This window comes from Schistocerca nitens, chromosome 4 (genome assembly GCF_023898315.1).
Source record: "Schistocerca nitens isolate TAMUIC-IGC-003100 chromosome 4, iqSchNite1.1, whole genome shotgun sequence".
Lineage (NCBI taxonomy): Eukaryota > Metazoa > Arthropoda > Insecta > Orthoptera > Acrididae > Schistocerca > Schistocerca nitens.
The window spans coordinates 739,703,923-739,718,729 of NC_064617.1; positions in this window are offsets into that span (position 1 = coordinate 739,703,923).

Here is a 14,807-nt window from a genome sequence, read left to right on the forward strand (position 1 = left end):
CTGCACGACTGGCCGCGGGGCTAGATGGGAAAGTACGCGCATGCATGGTTTAGCGACGAAGATCACTTTCATTTGGATGGGTTCGTCAATAAGCAAAACTGGCGCATTTGGGGGACTGAGAATCCGCATTTCGCGATCGAGAAGTCTCTTCAGTCTCAGCTGGCGTTGTGTGGTGTGCAGTGTCCAGCCACGGAATAAGCGGTGCGATATTCCTTGATGGCACGGTGACTATCGAACGGTACGTGAAAGTTTTCGAAGACGATTTCATCCCCATTATCGAAAGTGACCTTGATGTCGACAAGATGTGGTTCATGCAAGATGGAGCTACCCCACATCGAAGCAGGAGAGCGTTTGATGTCCTGGAGGAGAACTCTTTGGACCGCATTCTGGCTCTGGGGTACCCAGAGGCCACCGGCGTAGGCCTCGATTGGCCGCCATATTCTCAGGATATGAACGCATGTGACTCCTTTTTGTGGAGCTATATTAAAGACAAGGTGTGCAGCAATACCCCTAAACCACTGATGAGCTGAAAACAGCCATTCAGGAGGTCATCGACAGCATCGATGTGCGGATACTTTAGCACGTCATGCAGAATTTCGCTATTCGCCTGCGCCACATCATCGCCAATGATGGCAGGCATATCGAACATGTCATAACCTAAATCCTAATATCTGTAGTGACGTTTACATGTTGAAGAAAGTGTGTGCACACTGCAGTTTGTACCTAATTTACGTGTTTTTTTTTCATTTAGTTCAATAATTGTCACCCTGTGTCATTTCCCACTGAAACACGGCTATCGAAATTTCTATTTTTGAATATTCGTTCCTTCTGACCACAGGGAAATTCTTTCGCACTTGGGGTTCTTCAGTAACGATCATCAGTCTGGATCACATACCTGCTTGGATTACTAGAGGAGATGGAGAATATTCTACGAAGAGCCCCGCGTTTCGTCGCGGGTTCTGTCAACTGGCGCGAGAGCGTTGAGTAGATGCTCAACAAACTCTAGTGGCAGACGGTACATGGGAGGTTTCGTCCATCACGGAGAGATTTCAGTGATTTTTGGTTAACATTTGTCTTGGAGAAAATCAGTGGCGTAGCTAAAATTCTTTAAAAATGGATTAAAAACAATCTTCACCGCAATAAAACACTTATTTGCAATGTTAACTGGTTTCTATCAGACCATTTACATTGAAATACAAATACAGAACTATCAGACTTCCCTTTGAACCCAGCCTGAATTTTAACTTTAGTGTAAATGGTCTGAACATGGGCACGTTCTAACCGATACCGGTTACCACTGCAAAGAAATATTTTACTTCTGTCAAGACTGTTTTTAATCCATTTTTAAAGCAGAGATTAACAGTCGAAATTCTGAGATAATACTGTGGCGTGTCCCCTACCTGGAGACGTAGGAAAAATTCGCCTGACTGTAACCCCATTCCCGACTTTGAGTCCTCACAGCGCAATCGAACTCACTACGCACGACAGAAGAGAATTAAATCAGAATGAACTTATCACTCTGTAGTGGAGTATGCGCTGATATGAAACTTCCTGATGGATTAAAATTGGATGCCGGACCGAGGCTCGAAGTCGAGAACTTCGCCTTTCGCGGGAAAGTGCTCTACCGACTGAGCTACCCAAGCACGAATCACGACACGCCCTCATAGCTTTACTTTCGCTAGTACCTCGTCTCCTACCTTTCGCACTTCACAGAAGCTCTCCTGCGAAACTTGCAGAACTAACACTCCTGGAAAAAAGGATGTTGCAGAGACATGGCTTACGGCGAGGACGAGTTGTGAGTCGTGCTTGGGTAGTTTAGTCGGTAGCGCACTTCCCCGCGAAAGGCAAAGGTCCTTCGTTCGAATCTAGGATCGGCACACAGTTTTAATCTGTCAGGAAGTTTCAAGATTAAACCACTTAAGACTGTGACGTTCCCTTCCGTTCTGTTAGGCGTGCATCGACCTTTGCTTGGCCTCCGCAATGAAAAGCCAGGTTTCCTGGGAGCCGAACAGGAAGAGCGTTTTGCGTCGGCATATTTCGGCATACGTCTTCCTCGAAAATAAAACTGCGAGCGCATTGACAATTCAGTCCACACTTACTGTCCGTGAGCTACAGTGTTTGAAAGCTGTTATCTTATAGTTGTCTTGAACAATTTTTTATTCTTTGCAAGAAATTCAATGGAAAATAAACATTTTACAAGCCTGTAACACACAACAAAAACCTCAGCTACATACAAACACAAACCAAGTTTCATAGATCCCAGTGGGTCTCATATGACATGTAAAGTTAAGAACCTTACACCAAACGTTGTCCTGTTCTGTATTGCTTGTTGTATTAGTACTGATCATCAGTAAGGTCATTTAGTGAACATACGAGTGCTTGAGTTCCTCAAACGGAATTTGACTAAGAGTACTAAGAGATATTTTAGGCGTGTCAGTGGTGGACAAGGGGAACGGTTGTGCTGCGATGATGAATGGCTTTCATTATAATCCTCAGTTTGTGAAGTAGAACCGCACTGACACTGTTTAACACTTAAATCTCTGTGACGATTCGAATAACTCCAGTGTTTATGTAATTGTATCTGGCCGAAAGTTTTTCGTAGTCATAGCCTTGGTTTTGAAGAACAATCTATTTCATTCTCTTGTGATAGTGGTTCCTATAGCTCTTCCAGACAGTTTTTAAAGTAGAGTCTTTCTTCCTTGTTCTCATTAAAAATTTGAGAAGGGATCACTTCCCTTCCTCGTCCTGACCGGAGAACGTTGCCATGTGGTAAAACACACGCGAAGTAAGTTTCTTAAAAGAAAGATACGCCATTTAACTGCTTAGTCGAATACAGTCAATCATAGTTATTGGCTCAAATGGTTCAAATGGCTCTGAGCACTATGGGAGTTAACATCTGTAGTCATCAGTCCTCTAGAACTTAGAACTACTTAAACCTAACTAACCTAAGGACATCACACACATCCATGCCCCAGGCAGGATTCGAACCTGCGACCGTTGCGGTCACGCGATGCCAGACTGAAGCGCCTAGAACCGAACGGCCACACCGGCCAGTCATCATAGTTATTCAACTGTACATTCTACAATGTTGGGCATGATCAGACTTCTATAAACGAAGTTATGGTCGAAATATATTAAACTTGGTTATCCAAAGCAGGTGTCACAGCATAGAAAACGTGAATACAGTCTCGTTTTCAAGCTGTGACACCTGCGTTATACTGAGTGAGTCACATAAGACGTAACATCCTTCTTAATTAGTCAACAGTTACACATATTGAAAAGCGGTTTTCGATTAATGATAAAGCGTCGATGGGCACGTATTTTTTTTATTTGGTTAATTTTTTAGCGCTGGTATCAACGGAGTTATTGAAGCAAGTACGTTTTTTTTAAAAGAAGCAGTACACTTTTTGTAACTGCACTCGATATCTCTCCAGAAGACAATTACAGTGGCATAGCGTTTTTTAATGTTTACGTTGAAATTTGTCGCAGAAAAGTCGAGGAGTGTCTTAGAATGTGAGACCACAGTGGCCGGAAACGACATTTGCGGTGCACACTCTGCAAAGCAATCATTTCGGACCAGGCTGCGTATTCGTGTACCGTAGGGCAGGCCTGCGCTGCGAGAACAAAGCTTCATTTCCCCTTGAATCAACTTACGACCTAGATGCAGGGTCACCTACGAATGTTGTGTTCGGAAATACGATATAGGCGAGAATCTAGCTACCACAGAGGGCTTAGGCAAACTATTTTATATTTGTGTACGCTCTCAGATTTAAGTGAACTGAAACAGAGAAATCAACTATTCATTCTTCAAAAATAAAGAGGTCTTATACGCTGCAAAAAGCAGCATCTAAATGTTAAAAGGAAGATATGACCTATCTTTTCCTGTACGTGACTGTGTGCTTCTTAGATGAAAATACATGTTGTCGGACAACTGTCTCCACCTACACTGCTCTAAATTATAACATTTGGGATACAATCGTTGACCTAACATTTCATTAAAAATACTTTAGTGATCACCTGTACATCGAAAAATAAATATTCTTCCTAACGAAACGTCGTTTCATGCCAAACGTAAGCACGTAATGACGGTGTTACCAGAAACGTACACTACACGCTGTAGACTTATTTGACGTTGCAAGGCAATTTCGTACACTCGTAAATGAAATAAACGATTTACTGACAATGATTTGGTAACCACCCAAATGATATAACATAAATTTTGTCTTCCAAAAAAATAGCTTTCTCCTTTATTAAAGCATATGTTCAAACTGTTGACCATGAACTGAGAGTTACATCCGCAACCGCCGATAGAAAGAACGGTGAACAGATGTAATTACAGTGGATGATATGGGAGAGAGTGCACTGGCGATTCGGCGACACATATCGCCTGGCGTAGTTTGAGCTTCGTCGTAGGCTGCATCGTTGAGTGCTCTCCATAGATAGAAATCACAAGGAGTCAAATCTGGGAGCCTCGCAGACCATTTGATAATAGAATTTATCCAACGTCCAGGAATGTTCTCATTCAGTATTTGCGTTGCAACGCGGGACGAGTGAGTTGGACAACAGCTCTACTGCAGCCGCATGCACTGTCGAATGTCCAGTGGTACCTCTTCTAAAAAATGGTTCAAATGGCTCTGAGCACTATGGGACTCAACTGCTGAGGTCATTAGTCCCCTAGAACTTAGAACTAGTTAAACCTAACTAACCTAAGGACATCACAAACATCCATGCCCGAGGCAGGATTCGAACCTGCGACCGTAGCGGTCTTGCGGTTCCAGACTGCAGCGCCTTTAACCGCACGGCCACTTCGGCCGGCACCTCTTCTAAAAGAACCGCCACAACGTTCATCAGGAAGTTTGCATAAGAATGTCCATTTACAACGCCTGAAATGAAGTAAGATCCCACAATGTAATTTCCTATGATACCGTACCATACATTTACACTCCACGACCGTTGATGTTGAATCTGGCGAAGCCAGTATGAATTTTCGGCTGCTCAGTAGAGCATGTTACGCAAATTTACATTAGCGTGGTTAGTAAACGTTGCTCCATCGGTAAAGAGCATAACTTAGAAAAACGTAGGGTCGTCTTTCAGTTGCTGAAGGGCAAATCGACGAAATTCTATACGACGTTCGAAATCTCGCCCGTCGATGTCTGATTTTGAGACAGATGATAGGGATAGAAACTTTGTGGTAAGATCTTATGGGACCAAACTGCTGAGGTCATCGGTTCCTAAGCTTACACACTGCTTAACCTAACTTAAACTAACTTACGCGAAGGATAACACATACACACATACCCATGCCCGAGGGAGGACTTGAACCTCCGACGGGGGGAGCCGCGTGGACCGTGACAATACGCCTTAGACCGCTCGGCTAACCCGTGCGACGGATAGAAATTCTGTCGATGCAGGATGCGAATGACACTTGTCTCGCTGATTCCAGATGCCTTGGCAATATGTCTCGTACCACCCTGCGGATTCATTAGCGTCGTAGCCAGAACAGCTTCTTCGTGTTCTCTGTCAGTTGCAGTCTTCTTTCTTGTTATCTTTTATTGTCCGTTCAACCAGCCTGTCCGCACTAGAGTCATAATAATTCGTGCAATTGCCTGGCGCGTCGGACATTGGCGACCCGGACATATAGCTCTATACCGCTCTATTGTTTTACGGCATTTCTTTTATTCACAGTATAAAAGTAGTGTATCCAACTTTTCCTCATTGGTGTACATGTCTACACGCAGCGAATATTGAAGCGGAAATGAGAGGTCTGTAGTGCAAACAAGTAAACAAGCAAATGTGTTGACATTCTGACACAGCGTAGCACGAGAGCTCCACTTGGCGGCGTTTACGCCACTAATGCCAATTCCGGACACCGTACTCTCAAATTCTAGGACATTTCTCGATTTTTTTTTTACGACAGGTCTCAACATCAACATTAACAAACAATACATCAATGTAATTGTCTTCTGAATAGCTGTCAAATGCAGTTATAAAAAGTATACGGTTCCATTTTTTAAAAATGATACCGGCGCTAAAAACATTAACCAAACAAAAAAATACATGTCCTTCGACGCTGTAACATTTGCCGAAAACAGCATTTCGATATGTGTAACCGTTCAAGAAATAAAAGTGTGGTAACGTCTTGTGTGACTCACGCTCTATAAACAAGTTTAATATATTGCGACTAAGACTTCGTTTATATTATGGTGCTTGAAAACGGTCGAGCGCCGAAATCATGAATGTACAGTAGAATAAACGAGCCATACAGTCAAATGGAGGAACTCTCATTTAAATAGTATTATATGACAGTGGCGCCCGCCCGGTTAGCCGTGCGCTCTAATGCACGGCTTTCTGGGCGGGAAGGAGCGCCTGGTCCCCGGCACGAATCCGCCCGGCGGACTTGTGTCGAGGTCCTGTGAGCCGGCCAGTCTGCGGATGGTTTTTAGGCGGTTTTCCATCTTCCACGACGAATGCGGGCTGGTTCCCCTTATTCCGCCTGAGCTACACTATGTCGGCGATTACTGCGCATACAAGTTCTCCACCTACGCGTACACCACCTTTACTCTACCACGCAAACATAGGGGTTACACTCGTCTGGTGTGAGACGTTTCCTGGGGCGGCGGAGGGGTGACGTGGACTGCGGTAGTCGTCGTGGGGTTGTGGACCACTGCGGCTGCGGCGGGGACGGAGCCTCTCCGTCGTTTCTAGGCCACCGGCTAACATACAATACAATACAATATAACTGTGGCCCAAAACCATGGTAAAATTATCGACCTGTGTTTGCTGAAATTGGGGGCAAAGTTGTTCACACTCAGCTGTTTCTGGACGCCTATCACGGCGTTGTTATAGAGACCGTTATTGGGTTTCACCACTTTACGGAAAATTTCCGTGTTTCCAGTGTGCGGTACAACGTTTGGAAAAAAAATCCTTCCATCTTCCACACTTCCTAGAAATCTCAGCCTGTCGCAGTTGCTGGCTCTCTGCTTTTCTGCAGGCAGGCCCGGTAATCCTTATTTGTTGTTTTCTCTGTGTCGTGTCGTGATCACAGATATTGTTCCACCGTCTTTGGCACTCATTCACCTGAAAGGCTCGTCCAGAACCAGTTGGCCTATCACACCTGACGTGAAGTGCTGGCATACAACGCATTGCGCTCTGTTGGAAAATACCTTCACTGTTTTGGCACCGTTGAGCGGCCGACGTACGCAGAGAGCGGCGCAAAATTCCTGCTCCTGGGAAAACCTGGCTAAAATGCCTCTCCTCTACTTACTATAGGTTCGTTCGAGCAAAGGTATTACAAAAGAGTCAAACCGTTTCCAGTCTCTAGTGCCCATGCGCAGATTCGCGACAGTTCCGACCGTCAGAACCTTTGGGGTTACTCGAATGCATAGTTCGCGTGTTTCGTTGTTTGAACACCCGTTGCCACATTTACTCTCTTCACGTTGCTGAAATGTTTCTGATTTAAATAATGAAACAGTACACATCTTAGGTACTCGTATTTTTTTCATGCTTAACACTACGTGTCTCGAACATTTATTCTCATTGTCAAGTGCAAATACCTAAGTAACTATTTTGTGTCTGTTTGTATGTTTGTTGTGCGTCTCTTGCACTGCACTGTGTCGTCTTTTCGAGGTTGTATAATCAAACATTTCTGTGCTTCCTATATTATGCATAAAAACACACACACAGTGTGCAATTTCACAAACATAATGTGCGATAGTCTGTCTCTGTGTGGTTTTCTTCGTAATGGAGAAAACACAGTATCGTGTAAAAAAGGCGATCAGAGTACAAGACAGAGAGCACAACATCAAAATAATATTTGGTGATGACAATGAAAAATTCTCGAAACGCGTCGTGCTAAGCCTGAAAAAATACGTAAGTGGCGCAGTGTTCCAGTATTTAAAGAATGAGTGAGGGTTGCAGGCTCTCCAAAATCATCGAGTGTGGCAAGTGTAGTTGAGTTAAACGTTTCTGCTTCGCACTTGTGATCGGCACGTCTTGGAGAAGCAGTGATACAAAAAGTTACCTGCAGAAATTCTTAATTGTTTCTGACACCACTTTCAGTATCAACTTCCTGTTTTCCTCCTGACAGTAAGCTTATGATGACAAATTTGATAATCTTGTCTCACTGATTTTGGTAACACAATCTTCGCTGATTCACAATACATTGCTGATAATTAGTGATAATGGAAGTAAACTACAATGTAGTAAATTCCCAAATATTACAAATGCAGGAAATTTTCCTAATTTGAAGAAAAATTATCGTGGTTTTGGTTGGTAGGGAGTGACTGCATTGTGTCCACTGGTTACGAAACTGACATGCAGTTTAATATCGCTGTTATACGTGTACAATATAGCACGCTTATTCTAACTATGCTACCTCGCCTCTAAACTCAGCCAACTTAACGTGTGCATTCATTTATAGTAATTAGTACAGTATATGACCGCCAATTATTGGTTCTTGTGATCGGATTCTTGTGTAGAAGAGGGAAAATTTGTTAAATTTGAAATTGAATTTAGCAAAGGATAGTGAGATTCTTTGGCTTTTGATACCCGGGGCTTTATACAATGTGTTCGGGAATACCCGTTAAATACTCCTAGGACTTGTACAGGGGAGTGAGTACATAATATTCTGAATAGGAACCCGCATCCGGAAACTTCATACTGCTATGCAATAGCGTGCCGAGGTTACAACCGTCGACGCCTTTAAATCTGTGCATACAGGCTGATTACGTGATGATGTTACAAACTTAATAGGATGATGGAGAAGGATAAATGTATAAATTTGAGGCAAGGATTGCTGGTTCGAGAACGAACGAGTCGAAAGTTACAGGCAGAAATCGTTCTGATACCTCTGACAGTGGAATAGACGTACCGGTACAGTGGTTGCTAAAAATTCAAGGTATGCAGCCTACAGGGGTGGTAGTATGGACCAAAACAAGGAAAAAAGACCAGTAAACGTGGGCTCTAAAATGCATACCTGAGGAGCTATGAGCACTTGTTCATCTTCGCTGCGCGTGATTAGCCGAGCGGCCTAGGGCGCTGCAGTCATGGACTGTGCGGCTGGTCCCGGCAGAGGTTCGAGTCCTCCCTCGGGCATGGGTGTGTGTGTTTGTCCTTAGGATAATTTAGGTTAAGTAGTGTGTAAGCTTAGGGACTGATGACCTTAGCAGTCAAGTCCCATAAGAATCACACACATTAGAACATTTTTTTTTTTTTTTTTCATCTTCGCTAGAGTGAAACACACCTCTATTGAACAAGTGCTCATAGCTCTTGAGGTATTCATTTTAGAGAGCATGTTTACTTGACATTTTTTCTTGTTTTGGATCATACTACCGTATCCGAAATTTCCCTACCTTAGAATTATAGCAACAACAGATCCAGTTCATGTACTCCACTGTCACAGTATCAGAACAGTTTTCGTTTATAACTTTTGATGCGTTCGCTCCCGGTACAGCGACCCTTACTCAATTTGATACATTTATCCTTCACCATCATCCTAGAAATTTTGAAACATCATCACGAAATCAGCCAGTATAGGCCTAAACATACATGTACAGGCACCGCCGCCAATGACTTCGACGCTCCGTTGCATCGTTGGATGACATTTCCGGACACAAGTTCCTATTCTAAACGTTATGTACTCACTCCCCACTACAATTCCTAGAAGTTGGTAACGGGAATTTCCGGACACCCTGTGTATGCAACACATTTTTGCAGGAACACCCCTCAAGGAGATAAAATTACGCTAGGATGTATTAAATTTTCACGGTGTTCAGAACTACCGTTCCGCTAAAAGGCTAGTAGGAACCTAGTACCCATTTTCTTCAACGTGAATGCTGTGAGACTAAACGCGAAAAGCTATCCGGAAGCGCGCGCTGATCTGTTTGGAGCAGAGTATTAAACGCTTTGAAGACAGTGAGAAGAATTTCCCTTGATCAGTCTAAACTAGCTGCAACCGTCCACTGGCCGCCACTCGAGCGGCTTTCAATCAGTAACAAACCACGGGAACTGGGAGAATGCCTGCGTCGAACGCATTCACGTGGTTTTAACGGTTGCAAGTATATCTCGAACGAACCTTTGGACGCTGTTACACTATCAAACTTTTGGACAAAGGATTTTGATCAAATACTGGATAGCCCGGCCGGTGTGGCCGTGCGGTTAAAGGCGCTTCAGTCTGGAACCGCGTGACCGCTACGGTCGCAGGTTCGAATCCTGCCTCGGGCATGGATGTGTGTGATGTCCTTAGGTTAGTTAGGTTTAATTAGTTCTAAGTTCTAGGCGACTCATGACCTCAGAAGTTAAGTCGCATAGTGCTCAGAGCCATTTGAACCATTTGAAATACTGGATAAAGATCTTTGAAGTGATGCAAAAGGCGGTATTACATTGTCTTCAATATTTCGACAAAGTTTCAGAATGGCGGACAACAACTTGTTACTATGCTCTGCAGTTGCATCTAGTACAGTTGCACTGCTTTTGCATTTCGGAGAGGAACGGGAAAAAAGGAAAAGCTAATGCACTTAGCCGTGAGTTTCATGGGGAGATAATAGAAGCGTTCAACAAAATCTGTTAGCGGAGCTGCAAGTTGAGGACGTAATGTCGTACGAAAGTTACTCGCGACTAGACGAGAGTATATTTCAGTATGTACTCAGGAAAGCGGCTCCTCATATTACGAAGCAGGACACTAACCACACGAAGGCTATATCCACAAAAGACAGACTTACCGTTACACTGTGATCTGCGATTTATTGAAACGGGAGAATGCTACTATAGTTTACAGTATAGTACTCGAATATTTCAGTCCTCATTGGCGAAAATAACACCGGAAACGTGTGCAGCTATTTATAAAAGACGCAAGAGGAATATCTGACGGCAAATAACAACTTGAAGAGCCAAAGAAACTGGAACACCTGCCTAATATCGTGTAGGGCACCCGCGAGCACGCTGAAGTGTCGCAACACGACGTGGCATGGTCTCGACTAATGTCTGAAGTAGTGCTGGAGGGAACTGACACCATGAAGTCTGCAGCGCTGTCCATAAATCCTTAAGAGTGTGAGGCGCTGGAGATCTCTTCTGAACAGCACGTTGCACGGTATACCAGATATGCTCAATAATGTTCATGTCTGGGGAGTTTGGTGGCCAGCGGAAGTGTTTAAACTAGGAAGAGTGTTCCTGGAGTCGTTCTGTAACAATTGTGGACTGGTGAGGTGTCGCATTGTCCTGTAGGAATTACCCAAGTCTATCGGAATGCACAATGGACGTGAAAGGATGCGGGTGAAAGACAGAATGCTTACGTACGTGTCAACTATCAGAATCGTTTCTGGATGTATCAGGCGTCCCATATCACTTCAACTGCACACGCTCCACACCATTATAGAGCCTCCACCAGCTGGAAGAGTCCCCTGGTGACATGCGGGATCCATGGATTAATGAGGTTATTTCCATATTCGTACACGTCCATCAGTTCGATACAATTTGAAACGAGATTCGTCCGATGAAGCAACATGTTTCCAGTCATTAGTAGTCCAATGTCGGTGTTGCTGTCCCAGGCGAGGCGTAAAGCTTTGTGTCGTGCAGTTATCAACGGCACATGAGCGGGCCTTTGGCTCAGAAAGCTCATACCGATGACGTTTCGTTGAATGGTTCGCACGCTGACGCTTGTTGATGGCTCAGCATTGAAATCTGCAGCAATTTGCGGAAGGGTTGCACTTCTGTCATGTTGAACGATTCACTTTAGTCATCGTTGTCCCGTGCTTGCACGGCCTTTTTCCGGCCGCAGCGATATCGGAGATTTTGTGTTTTACCGGATCCCTGATGTTCAAGGTACACCCGTGAGATGGTCGTACGGGGAAAATCCCCACTTCATCACCATTTGGGAGATGCTGTGTCCCGTCGCTCGTGCTGCCACTATAAACCACGTTCAAAACACACTTAAATCTTGTTTACCTGCCATTGTAGCAGCAGTAACCGATCTAACAACTGCGCCAGGCACTTGTCTTATATAGGCGTTGGGAACCGCAGCGCCGTATTCTACCTGTTTAAATAACTCTTTTCTCGTATGTGAATAGGCATGCGTATGGTTCAGATGGTTCAAATGGCTCTGAGCACTATGCGACTTAACTTCTGAGGTCATCGATCGCTTAGAACTTAGAACTAATTAAACCTAACTGACCTAAGGACATCACACACATTCATGCCCGAGGCAGGATTCGAACCTGCGACCCTAGCGGCCGCTCGGCTGCAGACTGTAGCGCCTAGAACCGCACGGCCACTCCGGCCGGCAAAGGCATGCGTATACTAGTTTCTTTGGCGCTTCGGTATTTAGCACATACTACAGCCTTTAACAAATATTTTTATTTCTACAAAAGTTGTGGATTTTCTCCTTTATTTAGACTGACGAGACTTCCAACTGAAAAAACCGTGACTCATGCGTTTATACCTAAATTCCGTACTACACTTACTCTTGCCTTTCTTATTAGTTATCGTGATATTTTAAAATCGATAATAGGTCTATGACGATGCTGCAGTTGAAAAACCCATAGCAAGAATGTAACTGCATTTTGTAAATTGGAAAGGAAATTGTAGGTACATTACACATTAATAAAGTTCTGTTCTAAAGAAATAAGAAAGGGTGATGTGTACTTTTTTTGTAATAGTTGGATGCATTTTCTGCAATGTTTAGTCACTTACTAGGTACTTTCGTACAATTTGTTAATGCTAGAAACTATGTAATATTATTAATCAGTCACCAGATACAAATTAAACATTTCGTACTAAAATTTAAGATTTCGTTTGACCTTTACGGCATGCGTGCTGCATGCCAAACAATATTCAATTAACACTAGTAACACACGCAGCATCACTCTTATTGCCGGCCGGGGTGGCCGAGCGGTTCTAGGCGCTACAGTCTGGAACCAAGCGACTGCTACGGTCGCAGGTTCGAATCCTGCCTCGGGCATGGATGTGTGTGATGTCCTTAGGTTAGTTAGGTTTAAGTAGTTCTAAGTTCTAGGGGACTTATGACCACAGATGTTAAGTCCCATAGTGCTCAGAGCCATTTGAACCATTTTTGAAAACCGGGATTGTCCCGGCAAAAACTGGGGCTTCTGGAACTGGGACGCCTGGTCAGCCTACATTTATACCCTTGGGTCTACACCCTGGCCGTACTTCACGGCTAATGGTCGCCGTAATTTTTGTTTTTTCATAGCTCTCGCTTGTTCTTATTATATTTTTGTGTTCGGGATGACGCAAGTTACACAGTGCTTCATTGCCTCGTACTTTGCTATCAGTTTCGTTGTAGATGCTACGCACCATGTTGATTTCGGAGACATGCTGATAAGCATTAGATGTAAGGGCAGCTGTGGCGATGCTAGCGCTCCTGGAGGTTACATTTCGCATTGCAGTTAACAGAAGACGCATGGTTTCTGTGATCAAATCTATGGCGAGGCGCTAGATTTGATCAAACAAATTGGACGAAAGGTGACATCTGAAAAAAGTTCCGTACAAGATATCGGGCACACAAACATTGTCCAATTAATGCGACAGTGTACTGTTGGCCTTGTGTGTGTCCGGTGCGACGGCGCGCAGCGGCAGTGCGCAGCTCCGTGGCCATGCCACCGGCGCTCCCCCGCGCCGAGTGTGAGCGAGTTGCAGCGCCCAAAATAGTCCGGCTGGGACATGCCGCCGGTGTTGGGACGGGGCGCTGTTGCTCACCCGGCGGCTGCCTGCGGCCCGCAACCGCGGGCCGACGTTTCAAAAGCCTGCAGCTGGAGGCACACGGCTCCAGGGGTGTACACGCCGGCAGGCTCGACTTCTTTCGATGTCGCCGAGGGCTCAGCAACGGCGCCTCAACTTACCTGAATTCTTCAAACGGTGGCGATCGACCATTCGTCTGTTTCACCGGACGCTACTGGCCCATCAAACAAGCGCCGACATATGTCGGAAGAACTCCGTCACGAAATAATGCGCGCGACAGCTCTACCGTGCTAAGACACGTGTTATCATATAACCCCCGCAGAAACCAAAGTGAACTACTTCAATGACACAGTTTCCGGAACTTTCAAGCAGTAAAATATGGGTGTTGCAATGAATAAAACTGATGCACATGTAGCTGAACGGATCTCGTTAAAACACTATAGCCGTATTTATTGAAAACCTTGTAGATTCGCACTACCGGTCTCGCAACATTTTTAGTTGCATATTGTGGTGCCTCGCTATATAAAAAGACCAATGCATCGAAAAAGTAGTTACATAGACGGAATAAATTATTTGTTGGTTGACTAATTAAAAAAAAATATATATAAGTGGAACTGGATTAACCAGAGTATCACACTGCTTAATGTTAAACGTAAAGTGGTTGCATTATGATGAGACTCTGACAAGGGGCTAGTGTTGTATGATGATTGTAAACACATGCTTGCCTCTTGCAGACTTACATTGCTGTTTGATATAGCTATTGTAGTTTACGACTGGCAGGGTGTAATGGCGGACGCCGACCCGCAATATCCTTAGCAAATGCGAAATTAAAACTTGCGTGACCAGCTTTGTTGTTCGACACACAGCAAAGCTGGTCAGACGAGTTTTAATTTTGTCGGAGCCTCATAATGCAACCACTTTACGTTTAACACTAAGCAGCCTAGTATTCTTGCAATTTCATACTTTTTTAAAAATTTATTCAGACGACAAATACTTTGTTCCGACTATTAATTACTTTTTCGATATAACGATAGCATTGGTAATTGTTGTACAGAGATGCACAACAAGATGCACGTAAAGATGTTGCGAAACAGGTAGTGCTACTCTACAAGGTCTTC